Source organism: Musca domestica, unplaced genomic scaffold, assembly GCF_030504385.1.
Source record: "Musca domestica strain aabys unplaced genomic scaffold, Musca_domestica.polishedcontigs.V.1.1 22, whole genome shotgun sequence".
Lineage (NCBI taxonomy): Eukaryota > Metazoa > Arthropoda > Insecta > Diptera > Muscidae > Musca > Musca domestica.
The window spans coordinates 7902532-7927873 of NW_026712262.1; positions in this window are offsets into that span (position 1 = coordinate 7902532).

The following is a 25342-nucleotide window of genomic DNA, read 5'->3' on the forward strand; positions in this document are numbered from 1 at the left end:
TTTCCACTTTAATCAATACTTAGGTTAAATTTGAATATGGAATTTATCGAATAACCCCGCCCAGTACTCCTCCTTTTTATACCCTCAGCCATATGGCTACAGGAGCCATATACCATTTGACACGACATAACGTGTCTCATGGAAATAATGGTTTCAGATCCTAGGTCTATTTGGACCAAATCCGTTTCAGGACATTTAGAGTCGATTTACGGGTATCCGTCCGTCTGTCTGGCTGGTTGACTGGTGTGCATGATACCACTCGAAGTGGGTTTCCGAATTGATCTAAATTATTGTCTCACTTCGATCGAGTTCGGAGATGGCAATATCGGTCCACTCAAAAAGTTAACATTTTCATAGAAATTGTTTTTTACCTCATAGAATAAGAAAGGATCGTCCAAAAATGGACAATATCTGTCCATTTCATCAAGTTTCTCTCAAAGGGTCAACATTTTGAATAATCATAACTCTTATGAAATTTGAAATTACAGTCCGATTGTCTTCGAAATTCGTACATCTCAATACATCGGACCTCTCCTTCTGTTAACTCCCCTCAAAGGGTCAACATTTGGTTACTTATAACCCGTATAACATGCTAAACAGCGATTCAGCGTTTCTCTTTAAACTAATATCTCAATGTTTGGCTTAACTCGAAATCTAATGAGAATAATGAGCCTCTTTTTTTGATACCTCCACCACAAGGGGTCAAAATATTAAATAATTCAAATGTCATAGAATTAATATTAATAATAGTTATTCGATGTTTTTTCTAACTTCGCACAATGCAATACTTTCATTGACATTAATTTTGCTGTGAATAAAAATTGGTCCATTCTTTCAGGTATTATGGAGGAATTAGTCGATATAGTCCAAACCTGGCACATTGCAATAATTATATCAAGCTTAGGTCATATGCGAAATATACAATATTGGCCCACTCCATCGGTGCCATCCTGGCGAATAATCAATTCAAAATATATTTTATTATCAGACATGAGCTGAAGGTATTCATCTGTCGACAAAACTGACTGATCCTTTTTAACTTTTCTTAATTAAAAATTATAAAAAAATCAATCAATCAATCATGTCATATTAAATGTGTTGCGGAATCAAATAGTCGACACAGCCCAATTTTACTATGTGCTAATAAATGAATGTGTACTCTAAGACCTTTGTATTATTTCTAGAAATGATGCAACCGTCCTTTGCCACTTTCAACATGATTGTTGACTGCCTCCCATGGTTGCCATATTTATACCATCCAATTCGCTAGACCGACCACAAACAACAAAATCTCTCATTTTATAATCCGAATCGTTCCAAACGTAAATTCTAACAACACACTGGCCACTTGTTAATTGTTCGTAAACACTGTTTATTGTTAAATTGTTATTATGGAATAGTTTTATATTTGATTTTTGCTTTCATATTCTCGGATATCTGTTGTTCGGACACGAATTGCGGGTTATTTTGGTAAATAATTGAACAACTGACTAAAATAAACAAATGGAATTATTGACTAACTAATTAGTTGGATGAATGGCTGGCTGGTTGGTTTGATGGTTAGATGGTTGGACGGTTGGTGAAAGCCATTACAATAATTATACTGGAATTAAATTTACATATCAAATGACGTCCGCGCACACAGACAAGAGGTTGAGTCGTTTCAGTCAACTTCAATTACACAAAGTGCATGACCAATTAGCTCTTCAAGAATCGATTATCGCCCATTTCGATTCGACAAGGATAATTGGATAACATGTTAAAGAAATGCCGTAGCCTCATTGAAGTGTTGAAAATAAAAGCTAAGAATTATATTGAATAATGAGTCAATATGCGTGGATTATGGCATTAAGTGCGAAATAAGTGGCTGTAATCAGTCAGTCGATTAATATATTAAATGCATAGGTATTATTTAAATAAAATAGGGGAAACATTTAATCATAGTTGAAAGAACTAACAGAAAATTCCCCATTCAATCGGGAAGTTAATGTGTGAAGAGGGAAAGCAGCAGGCCGATTCTGTAACTTTTATTGATTGGAAAATGTTTAACATTTATTGTGGCAAAAATAAACAATGTTGTTAAAAGTTAAAAGGTTTTAATGTTTTTTTTTTTGCGTGATTTCTTTGTTAACATTGGAAGCTACTACCATGTAAGCTATTTACCATGTAATAACATAGAAAGATTCGGTCGGTGTTCCGACAGGTAATACCTAGCATTTTACCATACTAGGTCATACTAAAATATTGCATCTACACATCCCAACTTTACATTAGATCCAATCTACATATATCTACAAAAGAGGAAATGTTTGTACGTTTGTTTGTAATTTATGGACTGAAAAAGATATACTACAGCATCGCCTGAAAGTAACATAGGCTATATAAATTTTTGAAATTCCACTTGGAATTGGGATATAGCATCAGATCCGGAGGTAGCTCCAAAAATTTTAGATTTTTCCATTGATCGAGTACAGATACAGTCCTCATATTTGCTTGCCAATTTATATCGAAATCAGATCAGATTTAGTTATAGCTCCCATATATATTTTCGGACGACTTATAATATTTTATGCACCAAACTAATATTTGATGTCCGATTTCAATGAAATTTGGAATGAGTGATGGAATTTGATACCAAAAAAAAAAAAAAATGGTTCCATATAACATTGAAATCATTTCAGATTTGGATATAGTTCCCATATATATTTTCGACCGATTTCGTGTATTTGATCCACCAAACACGCTAAGTATACAAAATATAAATTAACTTTGGAATTCTGATGCTATATCTCTAGTTATAGAGATGCAATGTATAAGTCGATGCAAAACTATGTGTAGAAATTTTTGAGGAAACTCGATTAGGCAGTGTTTGAGTCTATAAATTACAAACAAACAAAAAATCAAACGTACAAACATTTTCCTATTTATAGATATACAGGGTGAAATAAAAAAACTGCAACCAATTTCAGACTGCTGTCATTTCCAAACCACTCTTCCGACAGCTGTTAAAATTATTCCAGTGACAGCTCATTATATTGTTTACAAGCGTACAAAAGCATTTTGGTGAGAATTTTCCAGAAAAAAAGTTATTCGTGATGGAATTCAAGCGTGGTTTGTTTATATTTGGCTGGAAAACCAGAAGTGGTTATCGTTAGAGCATCCATCATTTAAATGTGAATAAATCTTTTTTGTCTCGTACCATCGCTCATTACCGTGATACTGTTAGCGTAGTCCGACGTCGGAGAAGTGGAGTGCAGAAATGCTTCGAAAAGTAAAGAAGCGACTTGATCGAAACCCGCATCGGAGTGGTCGAAAAATGGCTCGAGAGCTGAACATATCGTAATATTACATTTGGCAAATATTGAAAAATGAGCTCGGGTTAAAGCCATTAAAATTACAAAAAGTGCCAGAACTTACCCAGCAACAGAAGGAAAATAGACTCAAAAGAGCTAAAGAGTTGCTCCGCTTGGCCGAAAGTGGTGGAGTGCCGAATTTGGTTTTCTCCGATGAGAAAACAGTTTGTAAACAAACAAAATGATCGTGTTTACTTGCCAAAGAGGTGAGTAGAAAACGTGTACCTTTGATTGGCCACCAGAACTCAAGCGCCGGCCACGGTGATGGTGTGGGCCGCAATAACAGCCGATTGTCGCTCTCCGCTCGTATTGATGGACAGTGGCATCAGAATAAATGCCGAATATTATCGAAAAAAATATATATATTTTAGAGGGTGTATTAAAGCTTTGGGCACGCAAACATTTTGGCCGGGGACCTTGGACATTCCAACAGGACTCAGCACCATCGCACTCGGTACGCGTCACCCAAGAATGGTTACAAAATGAGCTTCCTCGCTTCATTTCCACCAAATCCCCGGATACCAATCCGTTGGACTTTTGTCTCTGGAGTATTTTGGAAAGAAAGGTTCGCACCAAAATGGGAATGGGCCAGAATACCGCAGAGCAACATTTGACATTTTTATTGACCATTTGAAGGCCATAATTCGTGCTAAAGGTGACCAATTCGAACAAATCTAAACTTATTCTAAAATGTGATGCTATTTCTGATTTTTTTGCTTTCACTTTGACTTTGTTGCAGCTTTTTTATCTCACCTTGTGAAAGATATAAATTCGTATGTAATATTTTAATGCATATAATATCAAAAGGGGTAGCAAAGCTCACCGGGTTCAGCTAGTGTATAAATATAGCAATGTGCAAGGTTTGAAGAGAGCTGGGCACAATTTCGCATTTCATGAAAGTACAAAGAAGTAGACCATTTCATCTCAACCAGGGCCCAACAAGGGAATTTTGAAAAAAAAAAAAAACAGTAAAGAAATTGTAAAAGTAGGCGGGGCCGACTTTATGATACCCTACACCCCATTGCATATTTAGTGGAGCTTCATATAACAAATAAAAAATATGACAAATCGGATGAACAATAGCAGTTACTGTACAAAATTTCATCTGGATACATGCTACTTGTACTTTATTTACACGGACATGCAGAAATCGAATGTGATTCTATGCCGATCATCAAAAGGAACTTTGGGTCTATCGCGTTTACTTTTGCCTGTTACCAACAACTGCACAAAGACATAATACCCTGACCACCTTGTGGTGTAGGGTACAAAAATATTCAAATAGTAGTGCATGCCAATATATTAAAATATAATATGACTGTCGTTATGATTATTCAGAATCTTAAGACTTTATGAGGGATGTACCGATTGAATGAACCAATATTGTCGATTTCAATTTACGCCTTGCCAGGTTTGGACTATATTGACTGCTTCCTTCTCTTTACAACCTATATCCAATTTGCAGAGTTCAAAGAAAGCTGCATTACTTGTATAATATGTACATGAAATATAAACCCTTTGTGGGATACAAGGTACGAAGTCTTCAAACTAGATCTTGTGTTTATAGAAATCTTAGGATGTACGAAATTTGCATGCAATCGCTATTTTATTTCACATTTTAAAAAAATAATGAATATTCAAAATGTTGACCCTTTGAAGGAATTTACTTGATGAAATACTATTTTAACACTTAATCGAACACTGATACAAATCAGCTCATATGCGCTTTTGTATCAGCCCCGTTCAGTTTAACACTTTTTTCTAAAGTGGTAAACATGGATTAGGTAAAACGTGGATTTTCTATTATTGCAAAATGAGCCTCAACCAAAATGTATTTTTTAAATTTTAAATAAATCACAGATAGAAAAGTGGTGGAATGTTTCTTCGGGATACCGCAGTTTTTTGTTGTTGCAAAATAGTTAGACTTAATCACATTATTGTTGTTTTTATAAAAACAACCTATGTTTATTTGTGGAGAAAGACGGTAATGTTTACCAGGGGACAATGCAGGGAAAACCTAGGTTTCGGAAATAGCCACCAATCCTCATCAGTTCCATTGTTTTTTGTCTGGGATATTCTCCATAGGAGTTACTTTAAAAATAACTCCTGTGGCAAAAAACCTTTTTACCCAAGTGTCGAGATCGTAAGCTCAATAGAATAGGAACCAAGGGATTAAATTAAACTAAAATTATTTTGCAAAATCTTCTAAATCTTAAAAACATTTTCATCTCTCAAGTGGTTTTCGTAGGCGGAGTATTCCTAAAGAATGTAGCCATCAGCCAGAAGCCTATTTCAATTTTCTTGTTTAGTACAGAAAAAATACTCCATTAGCGTTCCATCACATCATCTTTTGGATTTCTAGGCCGTTTTATGCATAATTTCTTTGTAATAAAACATTCTAATATAAAAAAGCATAACTTCCATTTTCTAGTAGATAACTTTGTTTTGTGATAAAATCTTACATTTTCAATCATGCCTCTGTGCCTTGTCTAAAGCAAATCCTCCTATACGAAGCTATCAGAGCTGGCTTTCCAGAGTCTAATGAAACTAAACCACAAACATTGTTCTAAATATATTGATACTTTTCCAGAATCATGCATAAACACTTACGTATAATAAGGACATACATATGTTTAAATTCTTTGGAATACCTATTTAAATTTAATTATTCTAGAATTAAAAGGTTGCTGTAAAGTCCTGACTACCACAACTACACAAGTAAATGGAAAAAGGGGGTATTTAATCATTTTTAACAAATTAGTAATAAAATGATTTAAATTGTAAATAAAATTAGATCACAGACATACAAACTGCAAACAAACACACGCATCCACACATATATTCCTCGATATGAACGATTTAAAGAGATGCGGTTCCAGCAACAACAGCCGCCACAACCACTGAATACAATTTCACCGCAGACAAACATCAACGCTTGCCATTGTAGATTCTCTCTGCTCTCGTTGGCAATGGGAAATTGCTTAAATTTAAGACGAAGACAAGCAAAGAAATATAGGAAAGTTACTGGCTGACGATGTGGTGTAGTCGAAGATAAACTGCAACAGGCACTGGTAAGGAAAGGATCAAATTTAGAGCGGGCACATCATTTTGACGACCAACATAACTTGGGGTAGTTGCCAAAGATGAACCAATAGTATAGATCGGAAAAAAAATTATACCCTCGATCGATTTTTATGCTCTCCCCTTTAGAATGAAGGGTTTTTTAAATTTGTATTTGTAATACCTTGTAATACTTCCAAATCAGCTATAAGTCGATTAAACAATGTTCGCCAGTCTTCCTGTTGAAAACAAGACACATTCCATGTTATTTGATGTAGAGGTTTGAATTGTGGGATAATAGTTTGCATTGGATTTCGTTGTAGATTTATACCTTACCGTTGCGTTACCTCTGATATTCGGTATATCGATCAATTTAGCCAGATTTTCACGAAATTGTTTGAAAAAGGTTATTTAGAGTTTGTAATGAGATCTACTTGATATTGCAGAATGTTGTCTATATAGGTCCACGTAACACTGTACCTTCCCAATATTCCTGCAATATGCAATATTCCTCATATAACTGAACCTCCTGATATTCGGCATTTCATTGATTCTAGTAACATTTTTTAGGGGAACTGCTTAAAATTAATGGGTTCTGTTTTCTAGGCAAAAGGCATAATATTTTTGTGATTTACAATGTTCGCCTGTCTTCCTGTTGAAAACAAGACACATTCCATGTTATTTGATGTAGAGGTTTGAATTGTGGGATAATAGTTTGCATTGGATTTCGTTGTAGATTTATACCTTACCGTTGCGTTACCTCTGATATTCGGTATATCGATCAATTTAGCCAGATTTTCACGAAATTGTTTGAAAAAGGTTATTTAGAGTTTGTAATGAGATCTACTTGATATTGCAGAATGTTGTCTATATAGGTCCACGTAACACTGTACCTTCCCAATATTCCTGCAATATGCAATATTCCTCATATAACTGAACCTCCTGATATTCGGCATTTCATTGATTCTAGTAACATTTTTTAGGGGAACTGCTTAAAATTAATGGGTTCTGTTTTCTAGGCAAAAGGCATAATATTTTTGTGATTTAACCTACATTTATATTTAACTAGCTGAACCCGGCGCGCTTCGCTACTCCTTTTGATTTTATATGCATTCAAAATTTTATTTACGAATATATGTTGGTTAAAAAAAAAAAACAAATTTAAAAATTAAAAAAAAAATTATTGCACTACTTTTATTTCATTGAAATTGGTGCGTCAAATATGTGAAATCTGCCGATAATATATATATGGGAGCTATATCCAAACCTCAACTGATTTCAATATAATTTGGCAAGTTTTTCTGGTGCCAGATTTTGTCTCTCTCGCTTTGGGTGCATCAAATATGTGAAATCGGCGGAGAATGTATATGGGAGATATATCGAAATCTGAACCGATTTTAATATAATTTGACTAATTTATTTTCAAATCAAAATCCCTTTACATATTCCAAATTTCTTTTGAATCGAACATAAATATCGTGTATGGTGCATAAAATACATGAAATCGGTCGAAAATATATATGAGAGCTATATCCAAATCTGAACCGATTTTAATATATTTTGAGAAATGTATATTTGTTTTAATTTCCGCTACACATTCCAAATTTCATTGAAATTAGAGATACATAGCGTGTTTGGTGCATAAAATACATGAAATCGGTCGAAAATATATATGAGAGCTATATCCAAATCTGAACCGATTTCAATTTAATTTGACAAATTCATTTTGGCTCCCAATTCCGTTACTTATTTTAAATTTCATTAAAATTGGAAATACATATCGTGTTTGGTCCACCAAATACATGAAATCGGCCGAAAATTTATATGGGAGCTATATCCAAATCTGAACCGATTTCAATATAATTTGACAAATTTATTTTCGGATCAAATCCCGTAACACATTCCAAATTTCATTGGAATCGAACATTCATATTGTGTTGAGGCATCAAATGAACGAATTCGGTCGAAAATATATATGGGAGCTATATCCAAATCTGAACCGATTTTAATATAATTTCACTAATTTATTTTCTAATCAAAATCCCGTTACATATTCCAAATTTCTTTGGAATCGAACATACATATCGTGTATGGTGCATAAAATACATGAAATCGGTCGAAAATATATATGAGAGCTATATCCAAATCTGAACCGATTTTAATATATTTTGACAAATGTATATTTGTTTTAATTTCCGCTACACATTCCAAATTTCATTGAAATTAGAGATACATAGCGTGTTTGGTGCATCAAATACATGAAATATAATATATGGGAAAATATATATGGGAGCTATATCCAAATCTGAACCGATTTCAATTTAATTTGACAAATTCATTTTGGCTCCCAATTCCGTTACTTATTTTAAATTTCATTACAATTGGAAATACAATCGGCCGAAAATGTATAAGGGAGCTATATCCAAATCTCACCGATTTCAATATAATTTGGGAAATCAATTTTTTAGATAAAATCTATCACACGTTTCAAATTTCATTGAAATTGGGGATACATAGCGTGTTTGGTGCATCAAATGCTTGAAATCGGCCGAAAATATATATGGGAGCTATATCCAAATCTGAACCGATTTCAATATAATTTGACAAATTTATTTTTGTTCCAAATTCCGTTACGCATTCCAAATTTGATGCTATATCTCCAGTTCCAAGTGGAAATTCAAAAATGCATATAGCCTATGTTACTTTCAGGCGATGTTGCAGTATATATGGAAATTTTCAGGAAAATCTATTCAGCGGTTTACGAGTCCATAAATTACAAACAAACAAACAAACATTTTCCTCTTTTATAGATATAGAAATAGTCGCAAAAAGACCACTGGAGCAGGAAACCGGTACGTTCAACTTTACGGGGTATTTTGAAGAATTTTTATCAACCGATTTCACTGGCAAAAGTGCAAGTGGACCCAATATCCAGTACCAACATGTTACAAAATAATGTTGTGCAAGAATAATAGAGGGCCGGAAATAGGGGCCCAGTATAAATGAGATTCAACTACATATATCTCTTTTATTATGCGTATAACTCTCTCTCTCTCTCTCTCTCTGTTGAAATTGAGATACAGATATTATTTGATGTAGAGCTTTGATAGTCATATAGTTTGTATTGTGTCTAGGACGATTACTATTGAAATTGATTTAAAATCGGTCCACGTGTTCGTATAATTTCCTCGTACGGTTTCTCCGGAAATTCAGAATTTTGATTGTTTTTTCAACATTTTCCAACATAATTTTTTGAAAGCGGTAGATTAAGTGGGGTTCGTAATTTGTACCACAGCCTTTGACAGAAAATTGGCTAATCAGATCCACGTTCTGGCATAGTCCGCATATAACGGAGACTCAAGAAACTTGGTATTTTGGGACTAGCCATTTGTTTTTGTAAGAATGTTTGAAATTTGGAATTTTTAGTTCAGAGTTGGTATTATTTCCTTTGGTAGCAAATTGACCTCGCCGTTTATGGACATATTTTCCAATTGTAAATGGTGGTTAACTACTTGATTTGTTTCGTATCGTACTTCGAGAAAATACGAAACAAACCGATTGCGAACGTTTCATATAGCTTATTTTTTTATGGATATTTCTGCTAGGTATGCATAGTTATGCAGGTTATAATATAGTCGATCCATTACTGCTAAATAATGGCCTAGTTTCGGCCTTTTGAGGTCACAGCATACTAAAAACTGGGTAATTTATTGACAATATTAGTCCATACCTTCCGTTACTTCCCCTTCAAAGCGTCAACATTTTGAATAATCCTACTCCGATGTAATTAATTAGACCGAACTACAGGGTGAGATAAAAAACTGCAACAAAGTCAAACGCCATAATTTTTACATTCTTCTAAATTTTGTTGAATGAACACAAAAAGTCGGCCAATGAAACCGTCACACGCTGCCGGAACGTTGCTCTGCGGTATTTTGGCCCATTCCCGGCGAAGCGCTTGCTTGAGGTGATCGACATTTTGGTATTTTTTTGTGCCAACCTTGCTTTCAAAATACTCCAGCCACAATAGTCCAACGGATTTGCATCTCAAAATTTTGGAGGCCAATGTGCGCTGGAAATGAAGCGAGGAACCTCATTGTGTAACCATTCTTGGGTTCCGCGTGCTGAGTGCGATGGTGCTGAGTCCTGTTGGAATGCCCAAGGTATGCGCCCAAAATGTATTGCGTGCCCAAGGCTTTAATACACCCTCCAGAATATTTTCGCGATATAATTCGACATTAATTCTGATGCCACGGTCGATAAATACGAGTGGGGAGCGACCATCATCTGTTATGGCGGCTCACACCATCACCATGTCCCGCGCTTTAGTTCTGGTGGCCAACCGAAGGTGCACATTTTCAGCTGACCTCTTTGGCAAGTAAATACGATCATTTTGTTTGTTTACAAACTGCTGGACAACGAATGTTTTCTCATCGGAGAAAACCAAATTGGGCAATTAATTACTTTCGGCAAAGCGAAGCATTTCTTTAACTCTTTTGAGCGTATTTTCTTTCTGTAAGTTCTTGTAATTTTTGGCCTTACCCCGAGCTCATTTTTCAATATTTGCCGAATGGAATATTGCGATATGTTCAGCTCATGAGCTATTTTTCGACCACTTCGACGTGGGTATCGATCAAGTAGCTTCTTTACTTTTCGAACCATTTCTGGTGAAGTTGCTGTTTTCTTCCGTCCAGTTCCTTGACGTCAGGCTACGCTACCAGTATCACGGTAACGAGCGATGGTACGAGACACAAAAGATTTATTCACATTTAAATGCTGGAGTGCTCTAACGATAGCCACTTGTCGTTTTCCAGCCAAATATAAAGAAATCACACTATCACGCATGAATTCAGGGTTCGACAGTGTTCGTTAGGTTGTCGATTCGGGAGAATTCTGGTTCACGAAAGTATACGCAATTTTTCGGGTTGCTGGCGATAAATGCTTGGTGTTGATGTTGGTTCGGAAGTATGGACGCCAACTCGCGCCCTCGGAAATTTCGGGTTGCTGTCGCCTCGAAGGTATTCCCGTGGAGACCTAGAAGTATTCGGGTTGTCGTCGACTCGGGCACTCCAAAGTTTTCGGGTTGCTGTCGGTAGAAAATTTTATTAGTGGGAGCGAGAAGCGCTTGGAGCCAGCAGTGAACTTGGAGCTTGTTATGAACGTGGAGTTTTCTATGAGCGTGAAATTCGCTAAGAACGAGGAACTTGCTAGGAACGTGGTCGAAATGTTTGATAACGAGTACCAGTTTCGACATCCCCGGGGTAAACACGAAACTATATATTTGGTTTATATATTGAAGTGAATTAGAATTTCTTCGTACGACATAAATAAATACATGTTTATTTTCCAACTAATGTATTATAAGGTAACTGAAACGGTCACGTTACAGAGGACGTGCAGTTATCGACCGAACCCAAATATATTTTCTAACTTGGTTTTTTTATTTCAGTTGAAGTATTGTCTTACTACGACAATTAACGCTGACTTGTAACGAGTCATTTTATATCAGAGTCAACGAAGGGACCCATAAACCTTAATTTAATACAGCATTTTAAAATTTCAATTCTTTATTGTATGGGTGTTCGGAGTTATTAAAAGATGAATTGTGTGTTTGTATTGGCACCTTGACCATCGTGTGATGGCCAGCTCGATGATGTTCGGATTAATGTAGTCGGCTTGATGATAGAAGAATTGGTGTTAGTCGATGCTGGGTTATTTGGATTAATTAAGTCGGCATGGCGACAATTGGGATAAGTAAACTAGTGCGGTCGGCGCAAAGAGTTCGGGTTAATGTTGTTGGCTAAATATATTCGGGTGGGAGATAGATAAAGTCGGTTAGATGTAATCGTATTGGTGTATTCGGGCTGATGATAGACGGCTGGATGACAAATGACTTGGAAGCGAACGAATAGTAGATCAAAAGTCTCGGTTAGCTTCGGCAAAAGGTAGTGCGACTATGACTGGTGCTAGGAAGCGTCTACGCTCCCCTTCGGTGATGAAAGCTGAAAATGTTATCCATCAGGCAATAGCGAACGAAGTAAGTTGTTTTGGGTGAATATTTTGGATATTGTGCAATACCAAAATATCAATTTAACATACCACCTGCCACATTGTATGTTGGGTACAATTGAGACCAAGTCACATACATAACTGTGTATTTACTCACAAAACGTATAAAAGTATGAACTGCATGGCATACAAATGGTGGGAAAACATGCGAAATATGCAAATACCCGCGTGTCTGATATACACTTTGCCCGTGCAACTCGGTTAGGGAGAAGCATATGGCCGGCTGACTGTTCCCGTGTGGTGATAAATGCAAAAATGACCACTCTGGACTCGTCCAGATGTAGACACATTCGCACACACCCACACACACATGGCCGAATGGACGTGTGATCCCACATACGGTCACACACCGTTGACTTTCATAAAGGTTTTCTAAAAATTTTAATTAAAAAGTAAAGAAAACACTAACGAACTGAAAAAAAACTAATACAAATTAAACACAATCAGAGCACATAAATATGTACGAGCTTGTACCGTATTTAATCTGCATTTTCTAAAGTACCGAGCGAAATTGAGAATCAGAATGATAGTAGAAGATTCAAATTGAAAAAAAAAACCTTTAATGTAACATTTCGTACTTTTTAAAGGTCATGTTTGAACTGAGATTCGAACTAAAAAAAATATATACAATATGAATAGTAACTTGCTTCAAAAGGCATTTTTCATGCACAAAATTAAAAAAAAAAACAAGTGAAATAAATAAATAACAAGTAAAAAAGCTGTAAGTTCGGCCTGGCCGAACTTTAAATACCCTCCACCATTTGGTAAAAATTTGGCAAATTCCAAAAAAAATAAAAAAAATCCGTTAAAAATTCTGTTAAAAATTTAAAAATACCGAATGCCTATACGACGGCCTGTACCTGCATGGACAACTTTTGTCATAAGTTATTACAATATTTAAATGCGAAACTTGAAGAAAAATATCGGTGGGTACGGTATATGGGGGCTATACGAAGACGTGGACCTACATATCCCATTTTCTGTTTTATGCTGCAGTATCTATTACGAACTTCAAATACCAAATTTTCAAATACCTGCTGGCAAAATATACATGTGTGCAAAATTTCAGCCTTCTATCTCAATTTGTTCGAAAGATAGCGTGATTACAACAGACAGACAGACGGACATGGCTAAATCGTCTTAGAATTTTACGCTGATCAAGAATATATATACTTTGTTGGGTCTGACATGAGTATTTCGAGGAGTTATAAACGGAATGACAAAATTAATATACCCTCCATAGTTTGGTGGAGGGTATAAAAAATGGTACAATAACAATTACAGAGTAAACAGGTTAAAAAAGTATCAGTCGGCATTGCCAACAGATACATACCCCCAGCCAATGTTCGATTGTTTAAACATATTTTGACTTTTCTTATGATTATTCAAATTGTTGACCGTCTATGGAGTAGGTTCCGAAGGAATGGGCCAATATCGTCCTTTTCGTATTGGACCTGAATAATATGATATAAATATTGCGACGTGCAAGGTTTGGACTATACTGGGTGAGATGAAAAAACTGCAAAAAACTTCAGACTGCTGTACGTCTAATCCACTCGTCCGACAGCTGTTAAAATTATTCCAGTGACAGCTCATTATAAAAGCATTTTGGTGAGAATTTTCCAGAAAAAAAGTTATTCGTGATGGAATTCAAGCGTGATAGTGTGATTTCTTTATATTTGGCTGGAAAACCACAAGTGGCTATCGTTAGAGCACAGCAACATCAGCAGAAATGGTTCGAAAAGTAAAAAAGCGACTTGATCGAAACCCGCGTCGCAGTGGCCGAAAAATGGCTTGTGAGCTGAACATATCGCAATATTCCATTCGGCAAATATTGAATGATAATCTCGGGGTAAAGCCATTGAAACTCCAAAAAGTGCAAGAACTTACACCGCCAGAGAAAGAAAATAGACTCAAAAGAGCTAAAGAGTTGCTCGGCTTGGCCGAAAGTGGTGAACTTCCGAATTTGGTTTTCTCCGATGAGAAGACATTCGTTGTCCAACAGTTTGTAAACAAACAAAACTATTGTGTTTAATTGCCAAAGAGGTCAGCTAAGAATGTGCACCTTCGGCTGGCCACCAGAACTCAAGCGCGGGCCATGGTGATGGTGTGGGCCGCCATAACAACCGATGGTCGCTCTCCGCTCGTATTAATCGACCGTGGCATCAGAATAAATGCCGAATATTGTCACGCAAACAATTTGGCCGCAGACCTTGGACATTCCAACAGGACTCAGCATCATCGTACTCAACACGTGCCACCCAAGAATGGTTACAAAGTTAGGTTCCTCACTTCATTTCCAGCGCAAAATGGGCCAAAATACCGCCATACCGAAGGGCATAATTCGTGCAAAAGGAGCCAATTTGAACAAATCTAAACTTGTTATAAAATTTGATGCTATTACCGACATTTTTTTATTTGATTCAATAAAATTTAAAATGTAAAAAGTATGGCGTTTGACTTTGTTGGGCTAAATCTGGTCGTATGTGATACAATTTACAATTTTAATTGGCTGATATTACACATGTGGTGTCGATCGGAGATATAAAAAAATCTTAATCGATTGTCCACAATTTCAATAAGATTCGTTTTTGGACCAAATATCTGAATCATGCAATGTTCTGTTGCGATCTGACAACAAATACGAACAGTATATTGCTTACAAAATACATTAGTAGACGGACGGACATGCATAAATCGATTCGGAAAGTTTTCATGTCCCCTTCTGCATGTTACAAACAAATGTGGAAATATCTAACGGGTACCAAAATTTTTCACAACTCGCGAAATTTTGCGCACCACTGTAAGCATTTGCATTGTTGTGTGTGTGTGAAAAATTCATTGAATACACTTACGATTGCCCACAAATTCATTGTGTGTTCAGATAAACCTACTACATTTGGTGGCATTTTCGGTTAACAAATATCGTTGGCCAAATAGAGAAATGAATTTTAAATTTATCAAAAATATTCTTAATTAAAATTGGGTCCACAACAACATGGAGGGGGAGAACAGGCACGCACACACCCTCTAGGAATCACTTGACAAAATTAGAAATTACGATTCCAATAAGAAACGGATTTAGTTTTTATTCGGGCTTAATTAAGCAAATTGAATTAGAATGCGTTGCCATGCTGTTTGCTGAGCTGCTGGGAGCTGTGCACAGAGGCACACACACACACAGCCCGGTACTGCAGCAGCACAGGAATGCAATTAAATTTAATTGTAGTACTTGAATGACTTGCAAAATGAACATTTTAGCACGATTTTTTAACGAAAATGAAAAAAGAAATCATTTCACAACAATCTTAGCAAATGATTGCTGTAACAACAATAACCAGAAAGTTTCTAGCTGGGAATTGTGGCACTGACGCAACAGTGTTAATGCATCACTAGCATAGTATTGTTGTGTGTCGTTTCCAGGAGTCGGTTGGGGGGAAAGACGAGTCGAGCCTTCTATGCAAACAATTTGGAATAATAATGACGACAATGAGGCACGAAGGAATCTCAACAAACAACCAACAAGATGAGTTACCAAAACACACACACACACCCACAGATCTTTCCAATCCTGGATGAAGACGATAGACAGACAACTCAACCATGTTTTGCTTTTCGTTGGTAGTATCACCTCTTCTCAGGGGGTATCGGCACTCGGTAGGCCAAACACATACAAATCAAGAAAATGTTGTAATTTTGTTAAGATTTTGTCGAGTTTAGTTGTGACACTTTTTCCAAAGAAGTTGTTCCGGCATTGAGATGTGTATCTCTGGCTGTCTGTCTGTCTGTCGGTGGCACACTCAAAGTTTTATCAGCATCAAGAGAAATTTGGAGCATTTGTATGAGTTAAATATTGCATAATAATTTCAGATATACATTTGTATGCAATTTGGATTTGTGAAGTCAGAAATGAAAATAATTTAGGAAAACTTCTTTTTAATTTTTTTGAATTTTATCAATTGGATACTAGATAGTATTCCTTATTTTTCTAAAAATCATCAAAAAATTCTCTCCAGGGAGGTTGTATCCTCAGTATGTCTATAGCTAAAAGTGAAGGTGAGATATAGTTTAGTTGGTACGTTAAGAACTGTACGTAAAGTAAAAAATATCTAAACTATACGATTTTCGCCTCCATATATGGCTGAATAGAGGTAGTAGTAGTGGTAAACCTCTACTGATATCCTCAAGACCCGAATCCACCACACAAGGACGTTCTGGACGTGGTAAGGGAAATGGACAGTACATGAGACATCATCTTTGGATGTGACGTAAATGTCCATCACTTCTACTGGGTAAGCAGCGCCACGAATGTCAGGATTGAATACTGGCATTCAATATTATTCTCAAAAATAATCTCAGAATATGTAAAAATTGTAACACTCCGGCATTTCAAAGTACTGTAAAAGGGGAAGAAGTATAGACTGAGACAAACTCAAATCCCTTACGTCAGAGTTAAAACAGAATCCTCGAGGTCTGAAGTCAACCAATTATCAGTGACCAAAGAACAGTGAATGTTGTCTCAAATGTCGTACCCTTACCATTCCTCAAAAGACAGCAAGGAGGTCATATAGCAGGGCCAGCAAAACTATACTTAGCACCGGTTTGAATGCCTATAAGGCAGACTTTAATAAGTACAACAGTGAGATAAAGATAGCTAAACATATATCTTGGATCAGCTATAGATTTTCTGAGTCGATTTATGCATATCAGTCCGTCTGTCCATGAATTTTTGTGAACAAAATGCAGGTCGCATTTATTATCCGATTAAGATAGAATTTTGCAAACAATATTTCTTGGCCCAAGGACGAATCCTATTTAAATTGGTGAGAATCGGTTCAAATTTAGACATAGCTTCCATATATATCATCAACCGAGTGCGGATAATATAATCAAATGGCCAATATCAGTCCAAATGACCTGCATTTTGGCACATCTGACCGAATTCAGTCTAGAAGCAAGTACACCAAATTTGAAGAAAGTCGGTTCAGACATAGCTATAGTTCCCATATATATTTTCATCAGATTTGGGGTTTTAAGTCCCTCACAAGCGTAATATGCACTCCCATATATAACTTTATTCGGTTTCAGTTTCTTTGTGCACAAAATGGCCAATATTAGCCCAAATGAGCTGAATTTTGAAACTTTCGACGAAATTATGCCTAAAAGCAAGCGCTTCAGATGTTGGTGAAAAGCTGTTCAGATATAGCTATAGCTCTCATATATATGTTTCATCCGATTTGGCGTTAAAGCCCCTCAAATGCGTAATATGCACTCCTCAACAATGATATTTGATACCGGGCGTCAGATACTGCTCGAAAATACCTCTGCCAAATTTTGTCGAGACCGATTCAGATTTTTATAAAGCTTCGATATACATCTTCTTCCGATTTTAAGTTTATTGCTCACCATATATGTAATATCAGCCCAAATTGGATAGATTTTTTTCATATTCAACAGAATTTTAAATTTGGTGAAATTCGGCCCGTTAGGGCCTAATGCCTAAGTTCGGCATGTCCCAGCAGTCGGCACTTTTTATTTTTAAGCCCAAATAAATGAAACTTTTATAACTAAATGTATTTTGTTTACTTCAAATATATTGTCAGCTATCTTTGTGTTCAATTTCGCTAAGAAAAAATGATTTATTCTAATAAAAATTAAATTTTTGTCTGTGAAGGTCCTCAACAATCCATATTCTTAAGAAAAGTACAATAAAGACATCGAATCAGTTTAACTAAACAAAAATATTATATTTTAATGAATTAATTTATTATTATTATTAATTATTCTTACAAAAAAATTGGTATGCCGACTGTTGGAACATTCCATATCGACAATTGGCAAGTGGTGCCAACTACTGGCAAAAAAGCGTTGTTTTAATAAAACTACAAATTTATGAAATTTAATAAAAAGTTATGAAAACTTTATTTATTATTGCAAAAACTATAAAAAATTTCGAATCTGAATAAATTAACTTTGTAATAATTGAAAACGTTCCACTCAGAATGGTGAGCGATTAAAAACTCGAAAATCCTAAAAGTGCCGACTACTGGTACACTTACCCTATATCTATTGCTCCATTAAATATTATTTAAGGATTATATTAAACAATATTTATTGGAAGTCATACCATGTACTATAGAGCAATGTAATTTTGTTCATATTCGGTATGATCTACTTCCCAATATAATTTTTATACCCTCCACCATACTATGGAGGGTATATTCATTTTGTCATTCCGTTTGTAACTCCTCGAAATACTCATGTCAGACCCAACAAAGTATATATATTCTTGATCAGCGTAAAATTCTAAGGCGATTTAGCCATGTCCGTCTGTCTGTCTGTGTGTCTGTCTGTGTGTCTGTCTGTCTGTCTGTCTGTCTGTCCGTCTGTCTGTCTGTCTGTCTGTCTGTTGTAATCACGCTATCTTTCGAACAAATTGAGATAGAAGGCTAAAATTTTGCACACATGTATATTTTGCCAGTAGGCAGGTTAAGTTCGAAAATGGGCCATGTAGGTCCAAGTTATCATATAGCCCCCATATAATGGTACCTCCCGATATTTGGAATTTTGATGATTTTAGCGACATTATTCATCGGAATTGTTTCAAATTTGGCATTTGAAGTTCGTAATGGATACTACATCGTAAGCCAAAAAATGAGCCATGTAGGTCCACGTATTCATATAGTCCCCATATAACGGTACCCGCCGATATTCGGGATTTTAATGATTTTAGCGACATTGTTTACCGGAATCGTTTCAAATTTGGTATTTGAAGTTTGTAATGGATACTAAATCCTAAGTCAAAAAATGAGCCATGTAGGTCCACGTCTTCGTATAGCCCCCATATAAGGGTACCCCCCGATTTTCGGTATTTTGATGATTTAAACGACATTATTTAGCGAAATCGTTCCAAATTTGGCATTTGAAGTTCGTAATGGATACTGCGGCCTAAGACAGAAAATTTTCTGTGCAGGTCCACATCTTCATATAGCCCCATATACCGTACCCCCCGATATTCGGTATTTTGATGATTTTAGGGACATTATTTATTTTTTCAAATTTCGCATGTGAAGTTCGTAATGGATACTTCAGCCCATGCCAGAAAATTGTCTGTACAGGTCCACGTTTTCGAATAGCCCCCATATAACGGTACCCCCCCCCCCCATATTCGGTATTTTAATGATTTTAACTTCATTAAAAACAGATTTTTCTTCAAGTTTCACATTTAAATTATTGTAACAACTTATGACAAAATATGCCTATGCAGGCCCACGTCGTCGTATAAGCACTCGGTATTCTTAAGATTTTAACAGAATTTTTAACGGATTTTATTTTTTGGAAATTGCCAAATTTGTACCAAATGGTGGAGGGTATTAAAAGTTCGGCCCGGCCGAACTTACAGCTTTTTTACTTGTTTTGTTATGGGAGCTCTACTAAATACGCATAGTGGTGTAGGGTACCATATAGTCGGCTCCGCCCGACTTTTGACCTTTCCTTACTGGTTTTACTTTGTTTCAGCCTTGCTTGTTAAGGCGAATATCATATGTTTACGATTTAATTGTTTGTTTCTTTTTCAATTCACGTTTCAGATTATTATGATCTTTTCGAACAAGAAATAAACAAAATACTTCTTATTTTATGAAACCATCGATTTGAGGTTTACTCACTTGGTCATACGGAGAGAACCTTTTTAGTTCTGTCAACCTGTAAATATACTAAAATTGTATCTTCAACATACTAACAAATTGAACCACTAGATACACTTATACCCGGTAGGATTGCTTGAATGGAGACTATATTACATAGTGGACCTATATGGACAATTTTTATTAGGAATATTCAGAATACCGCAGAATTAATTTTAATTATTTAGTATAGGTTCTTTATAGATTTTAACAAGCAGGATGTCGTTGAATCGACTTGTAATTTTATTCTTTATACGAATATGCCTATACATCCGATTTAACCATTTTTGAAGCATTATTATTTTCGATGGATTTCCAACCTCTTCCACAAGAAATTTCATTTGCCAATTGTTTCTATTTCTGTAAGTTCGGCCGACCATTGAATACCGTCCACCATTTGGAATGAATTTGGCAATTTTCAAGGAAATAAAATGTAGCCGTTATATGGGGGCTACACGAACACGTGGACCTACACAGACTGTCATAGGCTGCAGTACCCATTACGAACTTCAAATACCAAATTTGAAACATTTCCGGTGAATAATGTCGCTTAAATCACCAAATACCATTATGTGGGTGCTATACCAGAACGTAGTTCCACGTTTCCCCCATTTTCAATACCAAAAGTCCAGCAGACATAATACACATTTGAGTAAAATTTTATCAACATACTTCATTTCGTTCGGAAGCTAGAGTAATTTCCACAGACGGACGTACGGACGGACATCGATATAGAATTTTATGCTGATCAAGAATATATACTTTGTGGGGTCTAAAATTTATATTTCGAGGTGTTACAAACGGAATGACAAACTTAATATACCCTTCATACTATGGTGGAGGGTATAAAAACCGAAGGGTATAAAAACCGGAACCGACTTTATGATACCCCCACGACACTATTAGTATTAGGTAGAGCAATCTGTACCAATTTGAAATCTGATGGAACCACCATATGGAAACTATATCTTAATATTAATCGATTTTCACTGAATTTGACGAAGAAATTCTTATGTTTTATGTGACAAAACATATTACTATAGAGTGCAAGTCATGGCGCCCGGACATAATCGCCACGGACATAAAGCCATTACGGGTTTTTTAGTTGTGCCACCGGACATACTTAAGTTTACAATTTAGAAAACTTTGGTTCGCTATAGCTGGTGCCGGACATACCCAGAGGAGAAAATCTCAACTTTTTTCCGCACACCCGTTTAGCATCCCCATAATTATAATGGGAATTCTGACACGGCACCGCATGTCATGACTTTGATAAGGCTTAAATACCCAATGGATGTAGCCTATATATTGGAGCTATAGCTCAATCTGAACCGATTTTCATCAAATTTGACGTATTTGTTTTTAGGCTAAATTAGGTCGAATGACCAAAATAGATCCTTGTATTGTCTCATATTAAACACGTGGTGCGTACGAGGATATACAGGGTTGCCCATATTCGACGGACCTTTGGGCCCATTCCAATCGACGATGCTTGTCCGCAGGCAACATTCTTTGCGTCAATTGAATTTTGTACGGGAAAAAAATGCAAATCAATGCGAATAATCCGTTGTAAAGTGGACCGAGCCATGCCCAACTGCTGAGAACGGCGTTTTGGGATGTTCTTGAGGACCTCTCAACACTGGCTCGTACGGCAGCGATATTCTCGGCCGATCGCCTTGGTCGACTTTTATATGGCCTCTTCGGATTAGAAAGAGCTTTACCAGTCGAAATTTTTTCGTATAAACGCTTAATGGTGTTCTTAGAAGGTCCACTTTTCACATTTTTAATGTTTTAAAAGCACGTTGAGTTTTCAAAATTGACTTCTTCTGTTGAATGTAAATATCAGAGCGCTCGCGTGGCGTGTATTGGTTCATGGTAAAAATCTGCTTGGACTGACGTTTCAAACGCGGTATGTCATTAAGCGATGTGACATCTCTGTCAAAAGTTATGGCGTTGCCAGATGGGTCCGTTGAATATGGGCAACCCCGTATATGTATATCTATATCTGAAAAGGTCTCAAGAGAATTTTTCAAAGGTGTATCATGGACATGTACATGATACCTTGTACCGAAATTTTTTTTTTTGAGTTTTGGCAGCTGGCCAAAATTGTCGAATTTGCCAAAATTCACTCATCCAATATTAAATTCAGTGTAGCATAAACTTCCACGAAGATATATATATATATATAAATGTTATTTCTAAGTCTCGAGAATGTTTCCTATTTAATATGTTTTTTGATATTCTTCTATACGGCGACCGAATCTCATTGTAATGAGGATATTTGAATTATTGCTACCTATAAATAAAGATGTAGATCGATATTCAAATTCATTATTCAATTCGATATTCAAATTCACATTATTCAAACGTAGGATGTATATTACATTGGCCTGAATATAGGGCATTTCGGTATAAATTTAGGCCAATCTGAGTGCTATAGTACGATTTGTTCTTTTGAGACTTCAATATACCAATGCAAATGCATATTTGAAAAAATGCCTAAAATATTAACATTTCTCATCCATCAAATCCTAACAGTAAATTTGTTAGCCATAATAATAATTTATTTTTCATTGGCAAATCAGATAATCTGCTTCAATTGTCTGTTTGCTTATCAAATAACTTATTCAATATTTTGCAATTTGTTTATTATTCGATTAAATATTATCATTCACTTGGCTCTGAGGCATTTCGTCTAACTTCGAAACTCATTGCGGTTAATTATAAGCGCAGGTCTTAAAATGTCATCTTTGAAAAATGTCGAAGCGGTGTAGCTGAACAAAGCTACACACTCATGCACGATTATATCAAATGATTTGCATCTCGAATCAAAAGTTGGAAAGAAATCAAAATGCAAGCACAAACAGAAGTGTTCATAACTCTTGTGCAAAATCTCGCAAAAAACTGAAAGAAGTTCAAACTGAATGAGAAAAATTGATGTACAAAATATAACAACTCCAAGAATGGCAACGATAAAAAATCTAAATGACAAAGTGACATGGAAGTAGAAAAAAGAACAACTTCAAGAATTCTACCAATACACGTTGCTGCAAGAATATTTATGTTGCCACATGTTTAACGGAAATAGTATTTTAAGGGTTAAATAGAGCTATATACCAAGTATCCTCATTGTAGTGTCAAACCATGCTTTGGTGTAGACCCTATTTTGAAGTTTTCCAAAAAGTTTTCCTGCAATTTCGCCTGGGCAAAAGAATTAAATTGATGGTAGAATACATCCATAAGAAGTGAGCATTATTTTAATTTTTCATAAATGGACATATTTCTCGTGTCACATTTTTGACTTGAACACATTTTTAAAATAAATGAAGTTCGGTGTTCGGTGCTACAAGCGCACCATATATTGATATCTCCTCAAACTGAACTGATAATTGTATGGAAATATAAATTTACATTGCCTTAACATAGCACTATGAAAAAAACAAAATTATTCAAGGGTCTGACCTGTCAAATTTGACAAGTGACCTTAAAGTATTTCCCTCTTCAATAGACTCCAATATTTATACCCGACACCACAGAGTTGTAAGGGTTTTATGTCTTTGTGCATTTATATGTAACAGAGAGAAGGGAGAGAGATAGACCCATAGTTACTTTTGAGGATCTTCATAGAATCACTTTCTGAGTCGATTTATGCATGTCAATCCGTCTGTCCATGTATTCTTGTAAACAAAATACAGGTCGCATTTATTATCCGATTGAGATGAAAAAAAAAAAAAAAAAAAAATAATCAAATCACATTTAGGTATAGTTTTGTACAATATAAATCCAAGTGACCTGAATTTTTGCACATTTAACCGAAGTCTAGAAGCAAGTACGTCAAATTTGGTGAAAATCGGTTTTTATATAGCTATAGCTCCCATATATATGTTTCATCCGATTTGGAGTTTAAGTCCCTCACATTCGTAATATGCATTCGACAACAATGATATTTAGTACCAAATATCTTATAGAGCTCGGAAATTCCTCTGCCAAATTTTATCGAGATCGCCTAAGATTTCGATATAGCTCCTAAATATTTTTAATGCGATTTCAGGTTTATTGTACAAATAATGGCTAATGGAGTGAATTTCGGGACGTACGTTTCCATTATGTGGAACTCGGCTCCGATATATTTTTTATAATATAATCCTTCTCATGCCCTCTATAGCAATGATATTTTGTATAAAAAATTAAAATGTCTCCGTCAAATTTAGCGAAAATCGATTCAGAATTGGGTATGTCTCCCATATATGAGTTCCACTGAAACCAAACTGTAACTGCTCTAAAGCCAAATATTGATAGGTGGTATGATCTACTTCAAAAAAATTCTTTTGTAATGGGAGCTCTACTAAATATACATAGTGGTGCAGGGTATCATATAGTCGGCACCGCCCCATTTTTGGCTTTCCTTTTGTACCAAAATCGAAAATAGAATCGGAAATTTCAGCAGACATTTAGGCCGAATTTGGAATAATATGTTAGCTGGGTATATATTATTTGATACGGCGAATATGTCTGTGTGCACGATAAATGTCGAAGGGAGTATCCGAATTGGTACATATTTGGTACATCGTAATATTAAAAAAAATTGAACGAGTTCGGAAAAAAGACAATAGCAGGTCTCTCCTTCTGCTATTTTCAAACTTCATAGTAAGCAAATACGGAAGGTAAGAGGTTAACAGTTCCGGAGATATCACACAACCTTGGACAAATCCCTGTTCCACTCTACGAGGCTTAGATTTATTCTGGAATGCCAGGTGCGACTGACTGGACTAACGTTCCAACCAACAGCTTGAGTATAATTTATAATTGACAAACAAATAATAGGCTCTTGAAGACATTGCAGTGCAAGTTAAAACATGGACTGGTTAATATATTCTCTTCCTATTTCAAATTCCAAAATGTCTGCCACAAAGAAAGACTTTGTAACGACATCTTCAATTGTCAATCAAATCAAACGAAAACATTTGTAAAAATTCCCAAGCGCCACTTTTACAATCATCTGGCAAATCTGTAGAGCATTTGTAAAGTTAAACGTTTATGCTGCTGCTTCTTGTGAGCCAAGCCAAAGCGAGATGGCAGCAGAGAGCGCGAGAGAGAGTTGGGAGGTAAGGGCAGACTTTCAGTTTGTTGCTTGAATTTCAATTTGAAATATGGACAAACTTTAAACGATTACTT